At 39.9% G+C, this 26,028-nt stretch overlaps 1 protein-coding gene across 7 annotated transcripts in view; it reads right to left on the bottom strand.

The window, feature by feature from the left end:
- TAB2 (TGF-beta activated kinase 1 (MAP3K7) binding protein 2) overlaps positions 1 to 25,938 on the bottom strand; it is an 82,251-nt gene extending 56,313 nt beyond the window's left edge. For 6 of the 7 annotated variants that reach the window (XM_055135205.1, XM_055135206.1, XM_055135204.1 and 3 more), the window contains exons 1-2: positions 25,582 to 25,938; positions 2,611 to 2,759 (exon numbers count right to left, since the gene is read on the bottom strand). The gene's annotated coding sequence lies outside the window, so the exon portion shown is untranslated. The remainder of the gene's footprint in view (positions 1 to 2,610; positions 2,760 to 25,581) is intronic. The other variant, XM_055135209.1, reaches the window with a different exon arrangement.
- Between the last annotated feature and the right edge of the window lie 90 nt (positions 25,939 to 26,028).

Genomic DNA, 26,028 nt, shown 5'->3' with positions numbered 1-26,028 from the left:
ACAACTATTATAGCTGAGAAGAATCATGCAGAGACATCTATAGTTCCAACCAAGCCAGCAGCTAATCAATATTCTAAGTCAGTAGTTCTCAACTGCAGAATCAGTTGAGAGGTGGGCTCATTACTCTAATCAAATATAATGTTTTATTTATCTCTCTAAATAAATGAAAGTACCTAGAGAAAACCATGTTTTTTAAAAAAGAGTATAAACAGTATACATTTCTAAATACAATCTGAATATCCACTGAGACCCCAAAGCTAACTCAGCAGCCTTCAAACTGAGCAAGCAGTACTCACGGTGGCCTTAAAGGGGGTGGGAGGTACATTTAACAGGTTGAGTGCATGCTTGGTCTTAGGATGCCTGGTACACAAGGTCCCCTGAGCACCACTGGGAGCACTCCGGGGTGTGCTCACCCACCCTAGCCCAGAAACAAACAAGACAGAAGAAGGAGGTAGGCAGGGTGTAATAAAAAAGAAGTTTATAAACACAATGCCCTTACAGAAAGTTATCATACATTCAAGTGGTCAAGATAAACTTTCTTTGAGCTTATATACTATAATCACTTTGGTCCAGCATTTAGTATCGGTCAGGTATTATAGTAAATGTCTACTAATGTATTATTTCAATTAGTTCTCATAACATTCCTAGAGTAAGGATTAAATAATAAAACTGCAGGTGAAACATGAAATTCTTGACAAAACACCTGATACATACTGTAACTGAGTTCATTATTAGTACCTCCAACTTCAAGTCAACCCTAACTCTATTGCCTTTAAAAGACACAGTGATTGAAGTGCACCCATGCTAAAAACTCTTCAGTGAGCCTCACTATCTGATGATTAACTCCAAACCCTTTACCTGACCTTTGAAAGGATGTATGATATACCTCTATCTTTGAAGTACCAAATTTATTTGGCTACTGGTCCCTTTTCAGAAGAAAACAAAAGCCAGCACTGATATTAAGAACACACAGAAAATGACCCCCGATTGGGGGGCTACTACTGCTCCCCACTACTGTTCCAGCACCTGGAGGAGGGGCACAGATGATCAACCACTTTTGGAAACAACGCTCTCTCTCTCCATATATATCCCTCTGGACGCTGCTATTCTTTCAGGCACAATGGGCTGTTCACAACTTCTAGAACATACTTTATTCTTTTAAATCCAAAACTTACGAACACTTCTGGTTCTGAAGCTTTAATGTTCAAGGGTTACTCCTGGCTCTCCACTCAGGAACTACTGCTGAAAGGGCATGGGAACATATGGGATGCCAGGAACAAACACAGGTCGGCCACATGCAAGGTAAACACCCTACTAGCTATACTGCTGTCCAGCCCGTTTTTGAAGAATTCTATCTTCAAGAATTCTTCAAGGCTTGGAAGAAACTCTTACATTCCCCACAAAGCTGATTCTCTATGGTACTCTCAAATATGGCTTGCCTCTGTATTACGATATCTTGTGTTTCTTGTCTGCAAATTATTGAAGGCATGATTTATACATTTCTACATCTCTGTGCACAGCATAGTGGTTTATACACATTTTGCATTTTAATAAAGTAAAAAAATCCATTACTAATACCTCAATGGCAATTAATTGACTTAAAGTCAACGTGGGGGGAAAAAAATCCAGATGTGATTCTTTACTTTCACTTTCAATTCACTTGAACAGTGGTACTGGTCTTCTAAATGTGCTAATAGCTCCCTTTTTAGTACTTACAATTTTTCTAATGCCACATAGTGTAGCATATGGTATATATTCAGTGCCTTAATGTTCCTTAATGTGGACTAGATTGGCTTATATTAAATTCATATGCATTAATTTCGGAGGGTTAAAATGTAAGGTGGAATATTAGACTTAATCCTTCTTTGAAAGACACCTATAGTTATCTACCCATTTTTTAAGTTAACTTTTGTGAATTCATTAATTCTAAATCGATACAAACTGGTAAAAGTAACATCCTTAAAAGCTTTAAAATCTTACTAATTGTCCCCAGACCTGTAACACATAATTTTATTTTTTGGGGGTTAAAATCTAAGGTAGGAAACCTTGATTTTCAGTTTATATATATAAAAAAAATTCTTATTTACAACTTTGTTGTCTGGTTCCTTACAAGCTATTAAGTAAAAAATAATTAAGAAATATTAGTCATATTTATACTTTAATAACATTTGTATCTTAAAGCATAATATTATTTATATGAACATGTATTTGGTTCTATGAAGAAATCTTATAGCTTCCGATTACAGAAAAATATATTATGTGAAGACATGCAGAGCATAGAATAAATAGTTCAAGATCTTAGAATGTAGAATTAACTTCATTTAATTTCCTATACTACCTTTACTTATCAGACTTAACAGTCTTTCAAATGTAACTGTCAAATTATTTTTGCATTAGTTTGCCACAATTAGCAAACAAGTTAAATGAGAAATGTTCAGGCAAAAAAGGTATGTTAAAGTCAGTACTAGGCGCATGTTACCTAGATGTTAGGGATGTTACTGTAATTTAAAGCAAGATGACCAAAGTTTGGAAAGTTTCAGTTACTTAAGATTTCATAGTAAGGCAAGTTACAGAGGCTAAGCTTGACTAGTGCCATGGACTTGAGCATACCTGGAAATAGAAAATTTCAAATTGTGGCTGTTCTTGATTGGCCCAGTGCCATTTTTGCAGCTTACAAATTTTTAATTAAGTAACTGCAGTGAGCTCATCTCTACTGGATACTTCTTTTCCAGGGCAGGTCCAGGAACTGGGTCTGGAGCCTTGAAAGCAGAAGAGAAACTAGAGTAAACTAGAGGTAGGCAGAACAAGAAACTTGACCAGAAAACATTATGAGATCTAACAGCAGTAAGGTAGTCCCCAAAGTCACTTATATAAAATATTATGAAGTAGAAAAAAAGGTCTCAAGTTACCAGAGGATACTCCTTACATTAAGACAGTGTCTTAATCTACCCAACACTACTGAATTTCCAATTCAGAATCCTTGATAAATTCTCCAGTGGCTTTTACAACAAACTGGCCAACATCGGACCAGAGAGTATAACAGGAAGAGAAGAAAACAACAATGAATCAGTTTCTATAGGTAAAACTGAATAGTAAAGTCCCTATTTACGGTAATTTTGCCTTTTTTTCTTTTGCTATCTTACTTCCAAATGATGTTAAACTGCTCCCGTAATTTCCTACAATTTTGACAACTTTCTTAAGAAATGCTTTAAATTCGTCTGAGCATTGAATTGAATTTTAAGTTCCAATTTTAAAAAAATACTTGGTAATTCTTAAAGAGGGAGGCAAAGAACAGCTCCGAAGATGTGGTTCTTAACCACACTGGAAATTCTTTTTTCCATTACCAAAATAGATTCAAATCATTCTTAAAATTTTGTTAGGTTCATATTAAAAACAAAACAAACTTGCAACTACAAAGATTACAAAATGGCAGGACATTAAACTTGGTACAGACTGCTGTGCTAATTAGATTACCAAGGCCTGGACACCCTTACTAGCTTTTCTAAGAAATGAATCCCACAGCAGTCAAAACGTAATGGGATGTAAAACATAGTGATGACAGGACTCAAGGACTACAGCTGTCTGAATTTTTAGTAACAAAGCTAAACAGAATAAATGTAGTCACGAAAAATGTGAATTTTCTATCTTCTGTGAAAGCATATTATAAGGAAAGAAATCCTGGAGATACATCTCTATTCCAGTTTGGCTTCAGTTATGACCTTGGTCTATCTCTTTTATTGAATGGAACTGGACTGCCGTGAAAACAGAAACTATATAAAATACTCAACTGCACTGCACACAGCAGTTAAGTCTGTACATTTTTCTGATTAAAAAAAGAATGAAACATATTTGCCCTAAACACATGGGTATACTCAAACTTCATCTCTATAAATGTTAAGGAGCTGTATAAAACTTTAGGTTTATATAATCAGCATCATTACATCTTAAGAGATATAACTGATGCATCAATATTGATTTCAGAAGTTACAAAGCAAAGAAGTTACATAGCTCAATTCTGAGAAATAAATACGTACATAATAATTTGTATTAAGAATATAATAAAAATTAGAGAGCAATTCTCCCTCCAAGTATTTTTTCAACACACATTTTACTAAAAGGTTATGTTTGTAATACAGAACTTTAAAAAAAAAAAAAAGGAATCCATGCACCAGAGAGCTTACGGCGAAGAAGAATAGTAATTTTCTTCTGTCAGAAAAGGGGGTCTGAATAATTATCAAACAGGGTTCAAAGATCAGATCACCAAGTAACAGAGTGACTATCACAAGCCTGAAGAAATTAGGGGGAGTGGGAAAAAAATGAAAAAAAGGGGAGGGGTTTACACAGCTTTTTGTCTTATTTTTGGGGGGTCTTTCAAGCAATGTTCAGAGGCCCTGGGGGTCACAAATAGAGATACTCAATTAACTGGATTCAAGGGTCAAATGCTCCATCAGAGTCACCAGGGCGGTACTCGGGGACCCAGGGTTCTATCGCGTGGTGGTGAGAATGGGGCACAGAGTGGCACTCAGGCACACGCTCCAGTCCTTTGAACTATTTCCCCAGCTCCTCAAAATAGCTTTAAACACAACATGGAAAGGCCTTATTCAAATCAGACTGCAATTTACAATTAAAGATTGCATATTCCCCAAAAATGGTTGGGGGGGAAGAGGGGAATGAGAATTGCATTCATTAATCAACATGGGTAAGATTTCCGTTTAAAGACCATCAAGAACAACATTAAATAAACCATTAGTTTTTTTCTAAATTGCTTTGGGTACCACACATGTAGCACTCAGGGGAACCTAGGGTTTAAACCTAGGGCCCAGCTCTCATACTGGAATCTCATTACTCAGAGAAATATTTCACTTGATTCTTTGGCTTGTCCAGGCATACAGGCATCTACAAGTAATAAATTTGTCCCCTGACTTTTAATAATTATACTTCCAAATGGTCTAATATTGGACAGCATTTCTGAGACAAAGTAACAGTAATACAGGCCAGACCTTGTTTGATTCATGGCTTTTAAAAAGGAATTTAAGGCCCTGGGGATGTGAATCAGTGGTAGAGTGCCTGTCTTATACATATGAGGCCTCAAGTCTGATCCTGGCTCTGCCCACAAGATCCTTGGTGCTACAACTAACCAAGTGTGCAAGCACAACAACCAAGTGTGCAAGCTCCAGTCATGACATCAACAGCAAAGAAACAAACAAAAAATTAGCATTTACTAAATACTAAAAATAGGAATTCTCTTAGCCTGCAACTTCTAGAAATAAATTTGTGGCTTCTGGTCTGAGATAATATTTAAGATATCTATGGTCCGAATATCTAAGCCATTCCTGTTTCACTAAGAATTCTGTTTTGTTCTGGGGGCACAGCAGCAGAGTTCAGGGCTTGCTTCTGGCTCTGTGCTCAGGGGTCACCCCTGGGGACTATATGTGGTGCTGGGGATCCAACTGGGGCTGGTGCATACAAGGCAAGAGCCTTAACCCTGTACTATTTCTCCACCCCCCCTTCATTTTTTCTTCCACTTGTAAGAAATGTTATGCAGAGGACAGCATCAATGTTTGTGCTCATTTATCTAATTATTGGTGGTGGGGGAATCATAACATGGCAATAAAGTCCCCACCCCCAAATTTCCTCAATACTGCCATGCCAACAGAGTTCATAGATTTAAAGTAAACCGGGACTCAAAATCATGTCATTATTTATTCCAATGTTTCCTACTGAAGTTAACTTCATGATCCAGTCATGCTGTGTTAACACTCGATACAAATCTAGTGGGACAATATTGAAGTAGTAGTTGATATAAATCCAAATATACATAATAGCAGAGCTAATGAAAATATCTGTGGTTTTTTTGTCTACTAGTAAAAGAGTAACCAGAACTTCTAATATTACTGGGCTTTACTGCTTAACACTATAGACATTCAGAAGTTGCTATTAGTGAAAATATAAGGGTGTGCTCATTTTTTTTCCCATCTAGAAACTAGAGTAAAACTGTATAAACCCATATACTTTTTATTTCTACCAGTGTCCACACTAATCTCTTAGTAGTTTCAGAAACCCAGTCAGGTTTGTGTGAAAATGCTCACCCACTTACTTTCCCGATTATGCCACTGTCCTTGCTGTATCTGCCATTTCGCCACATGGATGCTTATCAAAATCTTAAGTTCCTTTCCAAAACAAGTTTCACCTCTCTTTTTTCTTTAGTGGGGGAGAGGCACACCTGGTGTAACTCACGGCTTACTCCTGCGGGGTGGGAGCTGGGGGGGAGATAAGACCATATGGGGTGCTGGGGATCAGACCCAGGTCAGCTGCTTACAAGGCAAATGCCTTAGCGCTGTACTATTGCTCTGGCTAGAACTCCTTTGGGTTCATGCATGAACCCTGAGAAATGGGCAATTTTGCTTATAAAATACTAACAGAACACATTCAATAAAGAAACTAGTTTCAACAGATCAACTGTTAGAACCATTGGTTTAGAAAGTTTATCAGAAAATGCATAGAGAGAAGGCTAGATTCCACTAAAAAACTACAATACATTACAAGTTAAGTTCGCTTGGAACCTAGAAGTGTATAGCCTAGGCAATACTGCATTACATTCCAAGTCATATATCACGAAAGGAGTGCTACAGTAGACATGAAACAATTAGTGCCAAAAAACATTTCCAAAGCACCAACAATACACACCAGACCCTATACACACCAGCAATACACAATGCTCAAATCACCAGTGCAGTGGAAAAAAAAAAAACAAAAAAAAATCTCACACAGGAATGTACTGTCAGAATCTGAACTAGAGCCTAGGGTGCTTGACTCTCATTTTGAAGCCATGAAACAAAAAAACTCTACCTATGTTAAATGAAGAGCTGGGTGGAGAATATGCCCTATTTCAGAATTAGAAAATCACAGAAAATGTTAAAAATACATATAAGTCAATTAAAAATATGTATATAAATGTTATATGTAATAGGAATATCTGTAAAATCCTACAAATAGATCTGGGGTATAAGTTTCAATTATCTATGTAGATTATTAACTGATGATACCAGATGAATGAAATATTACTCTACTCATTAATATTTTATTTTTAATTGAATCACCATAAGATAGTTATTTTACTTACACATTTCACAAAACTTTGCTTCTCTTCAGTGAGCTCAGCCTGGCAGCCTCATTTAAAAAATATATATATAAACACTTAAGATTCAGTAACAGAACATCTGCCTTGCAGGGTTTGATTTCTGGCACTGCCTCACATACTGAGTGTGATCCCTGGTGCCACGACAAAGTGTGTGAACCCCTAGTGAACACTACATCCTGGATTGTGTGGTGACTCTAGGTCAGTAAAAATATACAAAAGCTTGTACTAAAAAGTTACATGGAGCTCTAAACTTTATCAGTATCCTGGAAATAGGATATGGTGACATATTATTCTAAGAAATTTTTTTTCATTGAAAAAATGGGTTCAAAAGAGGAGAATGGAACATAGGTAGGAAAATAAGAAACTTCTTTTTAAACATTTGAATCTCAAAAAACACAAACCATTTGAATTTCTACTATTGATTATGACTAGAAGGATATTACTTTTCCTAAAAGGAAACTCAAAATTCAAACTACAAAGGAACTCAGGGAGTGACTGTGAGAGAGAGAGAATGGGGACTGGCTAAGTAGAACAAGTAAACTAAGAGCCTGACACTGCCACGCTAGCACCTTAAAGTTTTCTTGTCCTAAAATTCAACTCACTGCCTTCACTCATACTGTATCTCTCTGTTAATTATTAATAATAGAGCATGATTTTAAAGCCAGAAATCTTGAGATCTTCAATTCTACTTTTCCTTGCCACATATAATCAGCAAAGTTCCACCGATTACTCCCACAAATGTTTCTTGCATTCACTCCCTTCTCTATTTCTACCCAACAATGCCCTTACTGAAGTATCTGATGGGGGGGGGGGAGAGAATTACAGGAATATAACAATCTTTTTTTTTTTTTTTTAATCTAAGCCTCAACTTGATCTACTAAGCCTGTTCGAGATATACTTCACAAATCAGTTCCTAAAACAGTTTTTTTGTTATATTTACATACCTCCCCAAAGAAAGGTACAAGACTTTGGAGAGTATGAAGTTTTGGAAGAGGGTGGTGAGACTGGCCTGTGAAATAATGAGAGGCAAGGCAAGGTGGGAGAGTTGGAGACCCAGAACTCAGAAAATAAAAGTCAGAAAAGTGAGAAAGTATAGGAAAGAATGGCCTCATGAAAGACAAATGAAAAGAGATACAACTATCATAAAATTGGAGTTGTAATAATTTTAAAGAAAAAGCCTTTTCTTTGCTTATCTAACACTTATTAAATAATTCTATGTGCCAGCTAGCCCCTATGTGCCAAACGACACATTCACGCATTTAAATCTCCCAATAATGTGAGAAAATAACCTCTATATTAAGATTCAGTTTACACAACAGAAGAGATGGTGGCATTAAAAAAATCCTAGTGTATCTTAATATGAAATAAACACCTGGATAGAAGTTAGATTTGTCTGTCTACTAATTCTGAAGGCGTCTTACCTTCTCTCTTTACCAATTTATTTCTGGGTCTAAGTCAGAAATTTAAGTCTCTTCTTCTGAACTATTTTGCAAAACTAGTTTTAACTTGGGGCTGGAGCGACAGTACATTGGGTAGGGCATTTGCCTTGCACCAGGAGACCAGAGTTTGATCCCTGGCATTCCATATGGTCCCCTGGGCACTGCCAACAGTAATTTCTGAGTGCAGAGCCAGGAGTAACTCCTGAGAATCAGTGGTGTGACCCAAGAAACAAAAATAAATCCCTTTAAAAAACCAACAACAAAGGCTGGGTATAACTTTTATTGTGTCAAATTATCCATGATATTTTCTTACTGATAATATATAGATCTCAAGCACTTTGTTTTTATTTCCCCATTGCATGATTTGTATCACATTTGTTAAAATATTGGGATTTTTTTTTGGGGGGGAAGAGGAATACTCAATGATGCTCAGCCCTTATTCCTGGCTCTGCTCTCAGGATTTACTTCCAGCTGTGTTCAGGGGACCATATGGGGTACTGGGGATTGAACTCGGGTTGGCCACATTCAAGGCAAGTGCCTTACCTGCTGTACTCTCTCTCTGGGCCCAAAATAGTTTACTTTTTTGTTTCTTCCATAAAATGTATGTTTTGCATTATTGATGCAGCAGCACCTTGGCACTTAAAACCCTGTAAATATTTACAAATGAATGAGTGGACATACACTACTAAAGTTTAAAGCTAGTCAACATCTTTTTTTGAAAGTAAAGGAGTTTGGGGGATGGGCCGAGTCCCTGCCCTGCCCAAGGCTGAACCCACACCCCACAGCTGCCGCCAACAAACTCCTCTGCTCAGTTCCACAGATCCTGGAGCTTCAAGAGCCTGCAACACCTCCCAATTCCACAGGACTGGCATCCCAGCAGGAGCACACCAGGTTGGAAGGGAAAGAACACAGAAGGAAACTAAGCTCAACAAGCCAACACACAGAAAGCTCTTCTAGCAACCAACAGCTTAGTAAACCCTACATAACGACTGAATGATCCCTTGTGTGGTTTGACAAATTTTTTTTAAAATTTCACTAGTCATTTAGTTGTAACAAACAATATAAAATTATTATTTTGTGCTTGCTAAGGGGACAGGCTTGGGAGGTGGTCAGGAAAATAGGGACAACAGTAGAGGGCAGTGGTGGTAGAATTGGTGTTGGAACATTGAAAGCCCGTAACAAAAGCATCTTGAACAATTTTGTAAATCAGAGTTTAAAATAAAGTTAAAAAAAAAAGGAAGAAAGTAAATGAGGGGTTTTTTTTTGTAAATGAGTTTTTGAGGTACATGAAGGCAATGGTCAAAGGTCTATTCTAAGTAATCCCTTGAGCTTCAAATTCTACTCCCACAGAACACCAATGCAGAGAGAGCAACATTACTAACCCCAGGTCTGTGAAGCACTCATTTTGTGCATTTTTCCCCCGTAATAGGAATAAACCTATGTAAAAATCACCTGAACTTTAACTCAGACCTAGCATTATGAAGAGTAAGCTTGACTGCAGCCAATAATGTAATGAACTCCACACCACTATGGACTGCACAGTGGCAGGCAATTCCCTGACAGTCAGAGAAATGTCACCTCTCTATTTGCTCCTACCTAGTCCTGCTGCCCTTTTCCAAGACGGATAGGCCAAGTTTCTCTTCAGTTATTACTATTCTTGAAAAATTATTTTCATGTCCCTTTTCTCCTTTGAGCCTTACAATACAAAAGTACTCAGTGGCGTAAGAATTTCGATTTCCCCTCAAATTGACCTACGAGTCTAATATAGTTCCTAAAAAAGCACAGTAGAATTCCAGTAAATTCCAGTTCTTACATGGAAAGGAATTAGATTAAAAAGAGGAGAAAACGGAGAATGAAACTGTAAGAACGTCACTATCTGATATTAAGATTTACTTAAAATTTTAAGATTTTTTTTTCAAGCTACAATAAGGAAAAGACAATATGGTACTAGGGGGGATAGACACAAAGATCTAATAGAACAGAGAATATAAAAATAGATGCTGGGGTAGGCTGAAGGATAGTTCAGTGAGTAGGGTGCCTGCTTTGCACACAGACTACTGGGGTTCAACTGCTGGCACAATATGTGGTACCCCAGCACACTCAGAAATTATACCTGAGTACAGAGCCAAGACTAAGCCCTGAGCACCTGCAGATGTGCTGAAACAAACAAAAACAACAGACACCGAGGCCAGGGAGACAGTACAGCAGATTAAGTCTTTTTTTTAAAAAAACCTATTATTCTTTTATTCAATTACAGTTAGACACACAGTTACAAAGCTGTTCATGATTGGGCTTCAGTCATATAACGTTCTTGTCTTATCTAAAGTTCTTGTCTTGCATGTACTGGACCATGGTTTAATCCTTAGCACCACATATGTTCCCCAGGAGCTCCAGGAGTGATCACTGAGTACAGTGCCGGGAGTCAGTCCTGAGCACTGCTGGGTGTGGCCCCAAAACCATACATACATATACATGAATGAACTGGACCCTCACAAGGCAGTCACCTGATCTGTAGCAAAGGTGCAAAGGCAATTAAATGAAAAGATAATTTCTCAACATATGACACTGGAACTGGGCATCCAAAGTTTAAAATAAAATGAACTTCAAGCTAAACTTTAAGCCATATTTAAAAATTAAATCAAACATTATAATCAACATATATGCAACATATAAATTAAAAGTTAGAACAGGAGAAAAATCTTTGGGATCTAAGGCTGCTTAAGCAAAGAGGTCTCGGACCTGACCAACAAAGAAACAATAAAGAGGAAAAAAGATGGATAAAGTGGACTTCTTCATAATTCAACTTTTTGTTCTGCAAAACCCATTAAGAAGTTGAAGAGATAAGCTGCAGACCAGGAGAAAATACTCACAAATCATATTCTTGATTTGTAATTTAATTACATAAAAACTCACTCAACTAAAAAAAAAGAACAATCTTAATATGGACAAGACTTGAGCAGACACTTCATTACTTCAGATATACAAAGAGCAAAGCAGCTCTTGAAAACAGTATCATTAAGCCATCAAGAAAATGAAACTTAATACTCTGAAGACATGTCACTATACACCTATTAGAATGGGTAAAGTAAAAGTATTGACAATACCAAGTGTTGACTAGTACACAGAGAAACTTCAGGTACTGTTGATGAAAACACAAAAATGGTGCAACCACTCTGGAAATATAGAAGATTCTTATAAAGCTAAATCTATATTTAACTAGCAATTAACTTAGTAATTGCACTCTAGAGGTTTATTCTAGAGATGCAAATATAAATTCATATATAAATCTATACAAAACTTTTTAGAGCTCCAAACTGGAAATCCAAAGTATGATATATCCAAACTATGATACATCCATACAATGGCATGTATGGTATATACCCCTTGGCACTAAAAGGAAATGAACTACTTTTACAACAACTTGCATGGATCTCAAGGACAAAGGGCTAAGTGGAAAAGCTACTATATCAAAAGACAACACCATGCCTGACACAAATTATATTAACTCCACGTAGCACTGCAGACCCATTGTTCATCGATTTGCTTGAGCAGGCACCAGTTACGTCTCCATTGTGAGACTTGATATGAACTCTATGAAGGGACAAAATTGTACTGGGACCCTATCAATGGTAACAGTAATGGGGGAACGGGGAAAGATACGACTAGAGAAGGGTGACACAAAAGAATTTCTATGTGGTCTTATCTCCTGATTGTGGGCTCTAAGAATCTATATGTTAAAAAATTACAGCATACCTAGTATGAATACCAAAAAATAAAATCCTGAACAAAATCTAAATCTGTCCACTACAACATAAAGATACTACCCAAAAAGATTCTGTCAGCCCTGGTCCCTCACAGCAAGCACGCACCCCATCTACGAGTTTTTGCCTTTGCCACTGTTTCTATTTGGAATGCTCTTGTTCCCTTAATCACTTCATTCAGGTACCTATAAATCATCTACTCAGAAGTCTTCTGTGCACCAGCCCCCCAACAAAGTGATGCTTTCTTCCTCTCTCTATAGAAGAAACTCATTAACTCACCTTCTCATCTGGTGCTATCATATTAACCCGCAATGTCTTTGAAATTTTTATTTTAGAGATGTGGTTTAATGACTGGATAAACAAACTATGGGACATATACACAATGGAATACTTCTCAATAGTTTTAAGATCAATCCTTCTTCCCAAATCTAATTCTTTTCTACACATTCTCTAAAATAGAGCCACAGATTTTCTAGAATGTTAGTGTTCACCATCCATTGTATTTAGGATGAAGTAAAAACTACAGAGCATATAAGTATCTTCATGTTCTACCTTGTAATTTTCTACCTCACTTCCCACTAACCCACCTCAGCTGCCTCCTGCACTGTGAGCTAAATCCATTCCTTACCCACGCTGTTCATGTCATGACCTCTCTTTGCCCGATGAGTGATGAGTTTTTCTCTTCTAGATCTATCAGACATGGCACCTCTTCTGTAACAACATCCCTTTCATATTCCTTCATTCCCCACGGAATCAGAAACTTTCTACTGCAGATTCCAAAGGTGCTTTAAGTCTGCCAGTCCATCTGTTACAGTCTGGCACTTATTATGCCTAACCTCTCCCGAGTAGTAATCTTTATCTTTCTCATCTTTCCAACCCCTTCACCTACCCAAGTACCTGGCATTTAACAGGAGTGCAAAACTAACTCAGATCTACCAAAAAAGCAAATTAGATCTACTTACAAAAAATGCAGAGGAAAGACAACAGAAGAATGACTCACGCAAAGTGTCTTGGGTTAACTAGTATTCAGCACAGGTGTATCATGGACGGCAAATGTCACAAACTCTAGGGAATTTCTGTCTCCTCTTCTGATCACATGGTTATCTCATAAAGGCTTAAGTACTAGTGGCTTGAGTTGAGAAAACTGCCAGCTCAATTTTCCCATGATCTTCCCCCACCAAAAGCACTTCTTGTTCCACTAGCCGAACTACAGTAAAGACTATCTGTAGTATCCTGTAAGTTCACATCACTGTTCAGGCGGGGAAAATATCCAAAAGAGAATGAAGATGTCTCATCAGGCCAACTGATCACCTTAACTAAGTTTTTTTTTTTTTTCAAAAAAAGGAAAAAAATAACAAAATAAATAAAACCAGGGTCAACATGTGTTTAGATATTTTTAAAAAGAATTAGAATTTAGTCTTGGAAATTCTGACTTCCGTGCTTAATTTTTCATTTCCTAAAAAAATCGCTATAAAGTGGCAAACTACTTAGTGAAGCAGGATTCAGGTACAAGCTAGTTACAAGGTAAATACCAAACTACTTTTAATGCAACTATAATTCCCCTATTCCCAGCCATTTCATCTGACAATGAACCCTCAGATATCCTTGAGTACTACTTCTCTTCAATTCTACCTAAACATTCATCAGTTATAGCTAAACATTCAGTTGAGGCCTATGTTCAACTGCTTAAGTTCCAAAGAACTGACTTTCATGTTAATTAGGTTACCAATAGCCCTTTAAAAATTAGGCAGGGAGGCTGGAACAGCAGTACAGTAGTAGGTAGGGCATTTGCCTTGCACACAGCCAACCCAGAATCGATCAATAGTATCTCCTGTGGAGTAATTCTTAAGTATAGAGCCAGGACTAACCCCTGAGCATTGCTGGGTGTGACCCAAAAACAAAATTAATGAAGCAAACCACAATTTTGGCAATGTATTAAAATGTCACATACACATTTTACTAAATCCTGTCCCCTCTCCACCCCACAGTTTATGTGCTGCACGCATCCAGCTGTGCTTGGGGATCACTCATGTTGGTGCTCAGGGGACCTAAATTGTACCAGGGATTAAACCAGGGTAGGCCAGGTGCAAGGTAAGCACCATAACCCCTGCATGTTCTCTCTAAAGAATTCCTTATTTTTCAAGTTATGTACATTGAGTAATATTTAATTGCATCAGTTTTACATGTTCAAAGAATATCAGGGCTATGCACAGTACAAGATTATCCAGACAGAGGCCAGAACTATAGTAATATCAGGTAGGGCATTCGCCTTGCAGGAGGCTGACCTGGGTTCAATTCCCAACACTCCATATGGTCCCCTGAACACATCAGGAGTGATCTCTTAGCACACAGCCAGGAATACACCCTGAGCACCACAAGGTATGGCCTAAAAACAAACAACAAAAAAACCCAACCAACTACCATATAAACAAACAAACGATTATCCAGACAAATTCTCTTAAATTAAGAATGAGCAAAATAAAAACAACTATCAGATGTGGGATATGTGAAGCAAGTTGATTAAGTTACTAGTATGGATTTTTTAGAAACTATTGTGAAAACTATTGTGGGTTGATAAAAACTGCTGTTTTGCAATGCTTTTCTAGTTTTTGTAGAGTACTTTTTCAGAAGTTTCTTAGGGTAGACCCAATAAAACTCTCCTCTCACCTTTGCTCTTTCTTCAAGTGTTCTTACTACTTAAACTAAGCAATTCTTTCATCATACTGCCAATCTGCTTGTTTTGGCACCACTTACAATTATTATTTTGTTCACACCCTTATCCCTTTGGCAGCATTTAGTCAAGTACCTTAAAAAAACTGTCAACATCAAGAGCATCACTTATCAAGAACTATATGCTTATTCACAGCAACAAATCTCATTTGTTTTCATTAAACAAAGGACTTTAGAAAATAATCTGAGGGGGGCAGGAGGGGGAGGAGGTTGGTTAAAAAAGAAAAAAATTAACTTCCAAAGGTGTGATAAAATCAAGTTTAACATAGGAAATTCTGATGTAAAAGAACTAAATAAAATATTCATCATGTCACAGATATGAATGACGCACTAATTACGGAGTCAGGCCTGCTTTCCTTCTAACATGCAAGTTTTCTTGATCATGCTATCTTCTCTTTAACTATTTTCTAGGGAGAACTTAAAACCACTAAAAACCCATCATCTCTGATCTGGAGAAAAAGCTTACCTGGCTGAGTGCATGCTGTGCATGCAGTATTCAATCCTGGGTACCACATGATTCTCTGAGCATGCTGGGAGCAACTCTCCAGCACTCTGCCAGTAGCCCAGAAGCACTGACCGGTGTGGCCCACCACCAACCAGTCAAGAAAACTCAAAAATCAGGGAGAGAATGGTAGTATAGCACTTAGGGCGAGTGCCCTGCAAGTGGCTGACTTGGTTTAATCCTATATGGTACCCTGAGCTAGCCAGGAATGATCCTGGAATGCAAAGCAAGGAGTAAGCCCTGAGCATCACTGGGTGTGGCCCCAAAAGCAAAACAAAACAAAAAGCAAATAGAAAGAAAACCCAGAATAGCCCAGAAAATGTCAAATATGAAAGCTATCTTAATCTTGTATTATATTATAAACTGGAGAATTGATTTTTTTTTTTTTTGCTTTTTGGGTCACCTGGCGATGCACAGGGGTTACTCCTGGCTCTGCACTCAGGAATTACTCCTGGCGGTGCTCAGGGGACCATATGGGATGCTGGGAATCGAACCCGGCTCGGCCTCATGCAAGGCAAACGCCCTACCCGCTGTGCTATCACTCCAGCCCCAAGAATTGATTTTTAAATTCAACTAAACTACTTATTGATTCACTTATTGCCTATATTTTCTTATATATGAAAGTAAAAAAAACCAATAACTTCCAACCTAAATCTTACTTGCATTACTTGACCCATCTGAAAACATCTAAAAATGTTAGCTTTTCAAAAGATATTTGATGAGAACAAAAATCAAATTTTTGTATATATTCATATAAAAATAATCCTTTACATTATATGCTGATTTGCTAACAGCAAAACAAGTTATAGAAACAAGACCAAAGGGCCAGAGGGGTAGTATTGTAGGTAAGGCGCTCACCTTGGATGGGTTGGACCTGGTTCAACCACCAGCCTCAAAATGGTCCTCGGAGCACTGCTGGGAATGATCCCTGAGCATAGAGCCAGGAGTAAGCCCAGAACACAGCTTGGTGTGGCCCCCAAACCAAATAAATTATTATTTTGCTTCAAGCAGTAAAAAATCTAATAATTAACAGTTGGATCTCCAACATTGCTTGTTCTTTGAGTTTTACAAACTGCATAAAAACTGCATACGTGCGGCTGGAGGGTACATCGGAGAGGGTGCTTGCCCTGCACACAGCTGACGCGGGTTCAATTCCCGACATTCCATATGGTCTCAAGCACAGAACCAGGAGTAACTCTGGAGACCACTGGGTGTGGCCCCAAAACTAAAAACCAAAACAACAACAACAAAAAAACCCCAAATCAAACCAAAAAACCCTAAGGGCACCATGTACTAGAGTATTTTCTCTAGGATTAGATTTCATATACAAACTCGAACTATTTAAGCACATTTATTATTTAACAACCAATTAAGTAATTATTACATTAAGCTACATTTCTAATGTAACTAAAGCAAACATTTGCCTTGTTCTACTGGAGAGCTTAATCTTCGAAACATTAAAAACTTCACTAAAACCCCTAAAAAGTAAGCTAATCTAGAAGTTGGGGGGGGGGCAGGCGTGGAGTGCTAGAATACATGCCTTGTGGCTGCAAGGCACTAAGTTCTATCCCTGGCAACATATGCCCCTCACCATGACCCCAAGCACCAACAGATGTACTGGTCAAGCACATAACTCTCTCAGCTCTGTTCTGAAGATAGTGACCTGCCCAAAGAGGAGTGACACCCCCATCTACGGCTGAGCACAGAGGAAATCTCCCTACCCCAAGAAAGTTAAAGGAAAGAAACGCTGTCTTTTAAAGCCCAGGATACAGGCAGAGAGACAATAGGCTTAAGTGTATGCTTTGCAGGCAGGAAACCCAGATTTGATTCCCATTTGATTCCCAGCTCTGCAGTCTCCAATGCACAGTTGGGAGCAGATAGAGCACATCTGGGTGTTGCGAAATAAGCAAGCAACAGTGTTTTACAGGACATGTCTTACATCCTCACTATTACTGATGACTACCCGATTCCAGGTAGTTATTGTGCTGTGCTACATTAAAAAACACAAAACAGAAAACCTAGCTAAAAACACTATACAAGGTGGATATTCATTCTTACACATATGTACATTTTAAAAGAGAGGCTGAAGGAGCTGGAGCAAGCAGGGAGCTCTCTTTGCACATGGCCGATCTGGGTTTGATCCCCAGCATCCCATATGGTTCCCCATGCACCACCAGGAGTGATCTCTTAGTGCGGAGGCCACAACCCAAAAACAAAGTGGGGGCGGGGGACGGCTAGAGAGAGAGAGCAGGAGGTAGGGCACTTGTCTTCTGATTTAAATCCTAAAGGGGGTGTTTGTCTCTTTCTCATGAAACTAAGAGAAATAAGAGATCAACTCAAAATCAAAAATACTATCTTCTTCCAGTTGCTAACTGAAATAAAGGAGGTAAATGCACTTCTACCACTAACTTCCTCCATCCATATCATAATTAATCTTTTTGCTGGTTTCTGATTAAAATTTGTTTGATCTCAGAATCTCTGGGAATTAAGTTGCTGATTTTACATTTCATTTGTGTTGGCAAGCATTTTCTCTCATTGATAAGAAACAAGAGAATTGTTTCATGGAATTGCCAATAGCTCTATACTGATGAAAGAAACAGAAATCTTTGGCTTAGCTGGCTGGCAAACTGACAGGAAACATTGTGATGTGCTTGATTTTGCTAGTGCTAAAAAGACTAACATTAAGATAATAAAGGTCACGGGCCGAGTGCGTGCTGGACAAGCAGGAGGCTGGGGTTTGATTCCCAGATGCATGGTCCCCCAACCACCACTGGGAATAAACTCTGAACACAGAGCCAGGAGCAGGCCCCAACCAATGCCAGGGCTTCAGATAATAAAGGTCAAAAGAAATTTTACTTAATTTAAATGTTAGAGTAAAAGGACATTATCTAATAATTCAGATTAAATATAGTCAATAAACTAGGGAATGAGTAGAATTTACTAATAATTACTTTTACATTTTGGTGCATGGGGAGAGCAATGTTTTTGAGTCCTCCTCTCAGAAACTGTCCTCTGCTCTGGGCCAGCCAAACCTGCCCCCTCCATCCCCCAATTTCCAAGTCTATGATGGCAGCACTAATCTCCACAATACAGTAAGGAATGCGGCATTGCTTGGAATTACTGTTTTGGCAAGGTTAGGTGGGGACTAGCTGCAGGCATGACATACTTTCTTCAAATGCTTTAACTTTTTTGAATAAAATTTTATTAACAATAACTAGCACTCACACATTTCTACCAAAAACTCTGAAGAATTCTACATTTATTTTTGCTTTTCACCTCTGTCCTCTTTTGTAAGGCCTTTCTAGCCTTTATTACTTGGCATCTGTGACTTGTATTTGAATTTTGTTTTGAGATAAGAATGCCATTTTATTTAACAAGGTGCTAAAATTAAAGTCCATGAAAGGCATAAGAGTTCTGATAATGCTCTCTTCTAGTCCACCTGGTTGCGGATAAGCCAGCCTCAAAGCAATGCAACTCACACCCTGTGCTGGTATGCCTTTCCAGTCACGCTGGTACTTTTAACTACAAGCAAGCAAGCAAAACAGAGTATTAAATATTTAATTGTAGGTATTTCTAAATCTTTTCAAAATATTTTCTATTATACCAAATTTGAATACAAAGCAATCTGTTCTTACATATCTGAGTGAAATTTTTCTAAAAGCCAAGAAATACTTTATGTACATGACTGTTCAGAACTTGAGGTAAGTCTTGAGTTTGAAAATTATGTTAGGCAGGTCATTAGCTTGTCATACAACAGGAAAAAAGTTGACTTTGCAAAAGACAAACATCAAAATCAGTGGGGTAAATATTTTTTCTTTCCTGTGAAATGACCAATATAGCCCAGATCATTAGGATGTAAGAAAGCGGCAGTACCATTTTATTCATAAAGCCAGTACAAATCGAGTTTCATTGGAAAGGTGTTACAAGAAATAAAATAATCTTTTAACAGTTACACACAATCATGATATCCAATAACCTTTTCTATCCTACTTTTTATAAAGTGCTCATTTTTCACTGTAATGCCAATAACTTTAAAGAAAAAAACCTAGATTAACGAATACTAATTTAGCTGCAAATAATTTACTTCCTTTTAATTTCCAGAATTTTTCCAAATTTTGGCTAATTTTAAAAACGGCATTCAGAAAATTTTGTATGACACCTTATGTTCACTGCAGTTATTTATCAGACTCAGAAGATTCCTACCACCAAAAAGAATTATTATACAAAGATAAAACTCACTCAGATCCACTCAACATTGACAGTGGTGAAGTCCCTAACTACATGCCAGACCCTGAAGAAGACACTTCTCCCTAAGCAGCCACTACTGAGATGAAAATAAGACCGTTTGTCCTTAAACAGTGCAGGTTAGTGATCTCCCAATCTAAACATTAAAAACAAGTCCTGGATTTCTACTTTCCTCAGAAAATTCATTCATAATCTTCATGCTTTCCTTTGATCTCTGTAAAGCTTTTATTACTACTTTGTATATTATCTGAATTACTCTGTTCACTTAATACAGAAGTAGCAAATGAAGAGGAAAGTACAAAACATTTATTGAATAGTTACAATATGGCAAGCACTGTACTAAATGTTTTACAAGTACTTCAATGAATTGGAATCCTCTAAGGTATTTGTATCTAATTGTTAAAATGTGGAGACCAGGGGTCAGAGATTACAGTGGGTAAGGAACTTGCTTTCTGCACAGCCAACCTGGGTTTGTTCCCTGGCACTCCATGTGGTCCCCTGAGCAACACCAGGAGTGATCCCAGGAGTAAGCCCTGGGAGCAGCTGGGTATGGGCCCCCAAACAAAAACAAACGAACAAAAACTAAGATCGGCTCTTCAAACTACATGATAAGGTATGTCACAAATTTCCTTAGCCAGAAAAAGGGGAATGAAGGTTTACCCACACACCACAACGAACAGGTAACAAGCACACCCTCCCCCAAAGTACTTGTGATTATAAATTACAGTTGCAGTTTCCCCCCAACCCCCTAGTGTGGAGTGTGGGATGGTGGTGAGTGGGCAATGACACAAAGCACTTGGAGGCTACTCTGCCTTTGTGCTCCTGGGTCATTTCCGGCAGAGCTCAGAGGACCCTATGAAGTGCTAGGATTGAACCAAGTCATCCACATGCAAGGCAAGTGCCTTGCCCCCTGTACAATCTCTCTTGCCCTTACAATTAGGTTTTAATTAACCTTATGCTATCATACAAGACTGTTCATATGAATGTCCACATAACACTAGGTGATCCTCCAAGGGAAGGATCACCAACTCATCTATGTTTGTCTTATAAAACTCCAGACAGCACTAAAAACAACAACAATAAAGGCCATTTATTGACCCCCTCCTATTTTCCAGAAAATTTATGGACAAGGTATATTTTGTCATCAAAATGACCTTATAGGTAGTATACTCATTCGGAAAACAAGTTCAGAGATGCTAAGGAATCGTTACTGGCAGATCTATAATTTCACACAGTTCACAAATGACCAAGTCAGGATTCACACCAGGATAGCAAGACTCCAAATTTTCTACCGAGCCACAAAGGAGTTTTTAGAAACATTACCTAGAGAAATCACTAATAACCGAAACTCTATGACCCTGAAGTAGCAAAAACATTATGGTATTCCTAAGTTATGAATTACATTCTTATTCAAAGAAAACTATTATGTATAGGATAGCTTTGAGTTTTGAAATTAAGGATAGGCTCCATTATTCATTTTTCAAGAGGCAAATAAGCAATGATCTTTCCTCTCTACTTTTCTGTCTTATTTTGCTCTGCGGTACCTTTTTCTATCAGACACACTATATTTTACTCACTCATTATGGATTCCACCAGTAAAGCACAAAATGTATGAAAATAACAACTTACATTATTCACTGCTGTACCACAGGCATCATGAAAGTAGGTGTCACATAGTTAAGTGTTCAATAAATATTTGTGGACTAAATGAAAGCTTGATGCCAAGTAGGCATTCAACAAATACTAATTTCTTTCCTCTTCTCTTACTATACAGGAACATTAAAAAGGCCAACATAAATATACTAAAGGTCAAAAGAAAGTCATCACCCCTTTGATATACCAAAATTTGAACTGAAATAGATTAGGCATGCAATAGAAATTCTCATTAAGTTTTTACATTAAATATTGAGGCCGATTTAAAAAATTCATTGAGTAAGGCCATATTTATCAAGCATCCTCAGGAAATAGGATCTACATAGACAAAATTTTGTATGAATATACTTTTAAGTATCTGCATTTGAATTAATTTTCACAGAAGTCTTTCTTTAGCAATTCTACTTTGAGGTAATCCTGACGAATTTCCTTTTTGAACATTTACTGTCAGTTAACATTTTTTACTGTGTTTCTAACAGTATCTTTTTCTGAGGATCAAGAAATTTAAAACTAAGCACATTCTATAAAATGAGTCAATAAAAATTCAAGTTTCAGTGAAACGCGTAACAAATGTTAGAAGCAGCAAGTGCTACTTTTACTTAGTATTACTCATGCAGTTCTGGGAGATGGAACATTTAAAAAATGAAAAAAAAAAAGACAGTCATTCTTATCTCTGTCAAGATCACATTCAAATTTGGTGGTTACTTGGAGAGAATGTAAAAAGTACAGTTCTGGTTACCTCTGAGTGTACTCATTTTTCTGAGTTGACATTAAGCAACTGTCCTTACTTCTACAGGATTAGGAATTTTTAAAAAATGTTAAAATACAGCTCCTTTGGAAATATGAATGAGATAAATCCATACATATATACACACACACTTAAATTTCAATGTCCCCAAATCCTTACTACAATACAGTTCAGCTCCATCATTTTCCTATGCTTTTCCAAATCCTTACTACACTCCAGTTCGGCTTCATCATTTTCCAACTACCACCATCCACATGTTAGTTAGTACACCTACCTAACTGTTTAAAGCTGCTCCTCAAATCAGGATCTTATCCTGTCTTATGGTTTTGCCCCCATCTTTGCATTTGCTTGTTACCACCTCATAATCTTTTCATTTTAGAGCATCCCAATCTTAAGTTGATCAAACAAAACTCACAAACCTGTAACAAAGAAGAGTGCTAATACTGTTCTCCTGAAAGCCTGTCCAGGTAAAAATACCCACATAGAGATAGAATGATATTGAAGCCTTTCTGAAATTAAATTGAAACTTAATTTATGAACTTCACATATAAAAAAATTATCAGGAAACTCTTCTTAAAATATCCATAACAAGGCAAATTTTAGAGTATGTTGGTAATCATTAAAAATAAGCTTTTAATGTTGATCAATTATTTTTGTTGAACAAAAAAAGCTGCTTTGAAAATTCAGGCATTCCCTAGGACACTGGGGTGGAGCGAAAGGGCATAAAATTCATGGCGTTTCATGTAAATGTTGTCTGCATTACTCAAAACATAGTATCGTCATAAATGCATGGGTACATTATTTCACTTAAACAGTCTTATTTTAGAAAAGAGTTCTCCTTACAAAGTAGAACAAACTGGGGTTGGAGCCATAGCACAGCGGGTAGGGCGTTTGCCTTGCACTTGGAGAACCTGGGTTCGATTCCCAGCATCCCATATGGTCCCCTGAGCACTGCCAAGGGTAATTGAGTGCAGAGCCACGAATAACCCCTGTGCATCACTGGGTGTGACCCAAAAAGCAAAAAAAAAAAGTAGAACAAACTTTATTTCTGTCGACTAATTAAGCTATTCTGAAGGCAGGTGCTACAAAAGGCAAGAAGTGGTGGTTAACTCCTGATAATGGGTATTGGGGCAGTGTCTATTTAATCCTGATGCTTACATGCCTCCATATTTCATTTGACATAATTACATGCAAGTCTCAAAAACAGTATCCTCAGTTGAAGCAGAAGATTCCTTTCTATTAAAGAAGCAAACATTTAAACAGGATCGTTATCAGTTATTTTTTTAAGATATCGGTATCAGATGAGACTGTAATCATTTATCCATTTAATGAGTTGCAAAAGTACAGGTTTTATTATGTGACAGTTCACTAGAGTTTGAAAGGCTGCATTTCATCAGTGTCCTCTAAGAATACTTTAAAACTCAGAAAAAGTTACTCCAGTAATCCAAGGAAAAAAATGAAATAATGAAGTATAGTCAGAGGATGATTTACTCATCTAATTAACACATTAAAATTTCAGTTAGACCCTTTAGAGAAATCTTAAGCCTCTTCTAAACTAATTAGATTTAGAAAGGGAAGGAGAGAAGAGAACCCAAACAAGTTCTGAATCACTGGAATGTTTGTTCTATTTCCAGTTTACACACCGATCGTACCATCATTCAAAATATTCAATTCATGCACCTTTTTTTAAAAAAAGTCATTGATTGGATCCTTCAAGAACTAGGCTGGCCCTAACTTAAGCTCATTTTTCTGACAATTCAGTGTATTCTAACTTAAGTGCAGTGGTTCCCAAATCTAAAGTTTCAAACTGTCAAAGAGTTCAAAATCAGTCACGATTTCACTGCTACTACTGAGAAAAAAAATTGAGAGCTGTCAATAATCTGCTACTAGGACGAGTGTGGTAAGCAGCAGTAGTAGTAGTCGAAAAACTGAAAGCAAAAATTCTATTCCAAGTCCACCAAAATTCCCTGCCAATTCTGAAATTGCACAATGAGCAACATATTCTGTCGAGTGCGCTGGGGCACGGACGCCCTTCTTTTATTTAAAACGGGCACCAGCCTGGCACTTCCTAAACGTATAGCTGAACCCGACAAGATGGATGCAAAACGTCAACCGCCTCCCCGGGGCCTCGCGGGCGACCTGAACGTGGGCAAACAAACACAAACACAAACACAAACACGAAAACCCCAAACACATGCCCTGTGCCTAAAAAAAGCCCTGAAAACAGCCTCGCCCGGGGTGGAGGAGCCCTACACTTCCCCTTGAGAAGCGGCTCGAGAGGAGCCACCCCCGCAGAGCCCGCAGAACCTGCCGCTCTCCTGGAAGCCCCTCTTATCAGAAACATTTGGAGAATTTCTCCACCGCAACGACGCGGGCTGGGAAGGATGGAAACGGAACCCCGGGAAATAGACTATATAAGGCATGACCCGCGGCCAAACCCACCAACCCCAAACCCCGGGGGCCCCGGGACACCTCGGCGAGCACCTTCCGGCCCCGCAGCCGGCCGCAGCATCAGCAGCGGGGCCGAGACTCATCCACCTGTCACCTGCTCGCCGCCACCCACCCCGGGACCCTCGCGGCCTGCCGGGCGCCCCCCCCCCCCCCCCCCCGCGATCTCGGAGCCGCGGGCGGAGCAGACTGGCAGGCAGAAGGAGCCCTGGGGAGGGGAGGAAAATCTCAGGGCGGCGGTGGGGGTGGGGGTGGGGTGGGGTGGGGGGACAACGCGCCGGGCAGAGATTCCCAGCCACAAATGCTCCCATTTCCAGAGAGGCTGCAGAAAAACCCGCACGGCCAAGGGAATGAGGTGGTGCCCGCCGTCCCTCCCCCTCCCACTCCGCCCTCCACCCCTCGCGCCCCGAAATCATCCCTCATACACACACACACACACACACACACACACACACACACACACACACACACACCGATCAAGATCCCCCACCCCTCCCCAAAGGAGTTTTCCGTCCTCCACCCCCAATCTCACGGGCGCCCGAGGGGCGGGCCGGGGGGTGGGGGGGGCACCGGCTGCAGGCAAGGGCCCTCCCCCACCCGGGGCTCGCCGGCCGCTCCCCCTCCCCCTACACACACACGCACACGCACACGCACACTCTCTCCCCGGAGCCCAGGCCCGGCCCGAGGCTCCCCGCCCCCACCCGGGCCGCAGGACTTGGGGGGCCTCCCTCTCCGCCGGGCCCCGGGGGGAAGGAGGCGGAGGGAGGAAGAGCGGAGGGGAAGGCGCGGGCGCCCCGCGAGGGCCCGGGCGAGCCGGCCGAGCCCCTTCCCGACTGGGGGAGCGGGGGAGGGGGCGGGCGTGGGGGTGGGGGCGGGGGGCGCCCGGCGCGGCCCCGGCGGCGCTGTCCGCTTACCCTTCGCCGCCGCTTCCCCCTCCTCCTCCTCGGCCGCCGCCGCCGCCGCCTCTCCCACTAGGGCAGCCGTCTCCGCCGCCGCCGCCTCCGCCACCACCACGGCCGCCGCCAGCGCCGCCGCCGCCTCCGATTCCGCCCGGCAGGGGGGACACCTCAGCCCTCCCTCCCCTCCCCGCTCAGCCCCAGCAATCGGCCGCCGCCGCCGCCGCCGCCAACTCCCTCCGGCCGCCGCCGCCGCCGCCGCTCGTGGCTGAGGGGGAGGGGAGGGGGGTCGGGCTGGGTCGCCCCGCCGGCGGCTGCAGCAGGCTCAAAAACGCGGGCTGGGTGGCGTCGCCGCGGCCCGCGCCTCGGCTCCGGCTCGCTCGGCCTCCCCACCTCCCTCTGCCCCCACCCCCCGCGCGCTCGCCTGCCCTCCCCCCACCCCCCCAGCTCTCGCTCGCTCTCGCC

This window comes from Sorex araneus, chromosome 4, assembly GCF_027595985.1.
Source record: "Sorex araneus isolate mSorAra2 chromosome 4, mSorAra2.pri, whole genome shotgun sequence".
NCBI lineage: Eukaryota > Metazoa > Chordata > Mammalia > Eulipotyphla > Soricidae > Sorex > Sorex araneus.
This window is presented reverse-complemented; position numbering and strand designations above follow the sequence as displayed.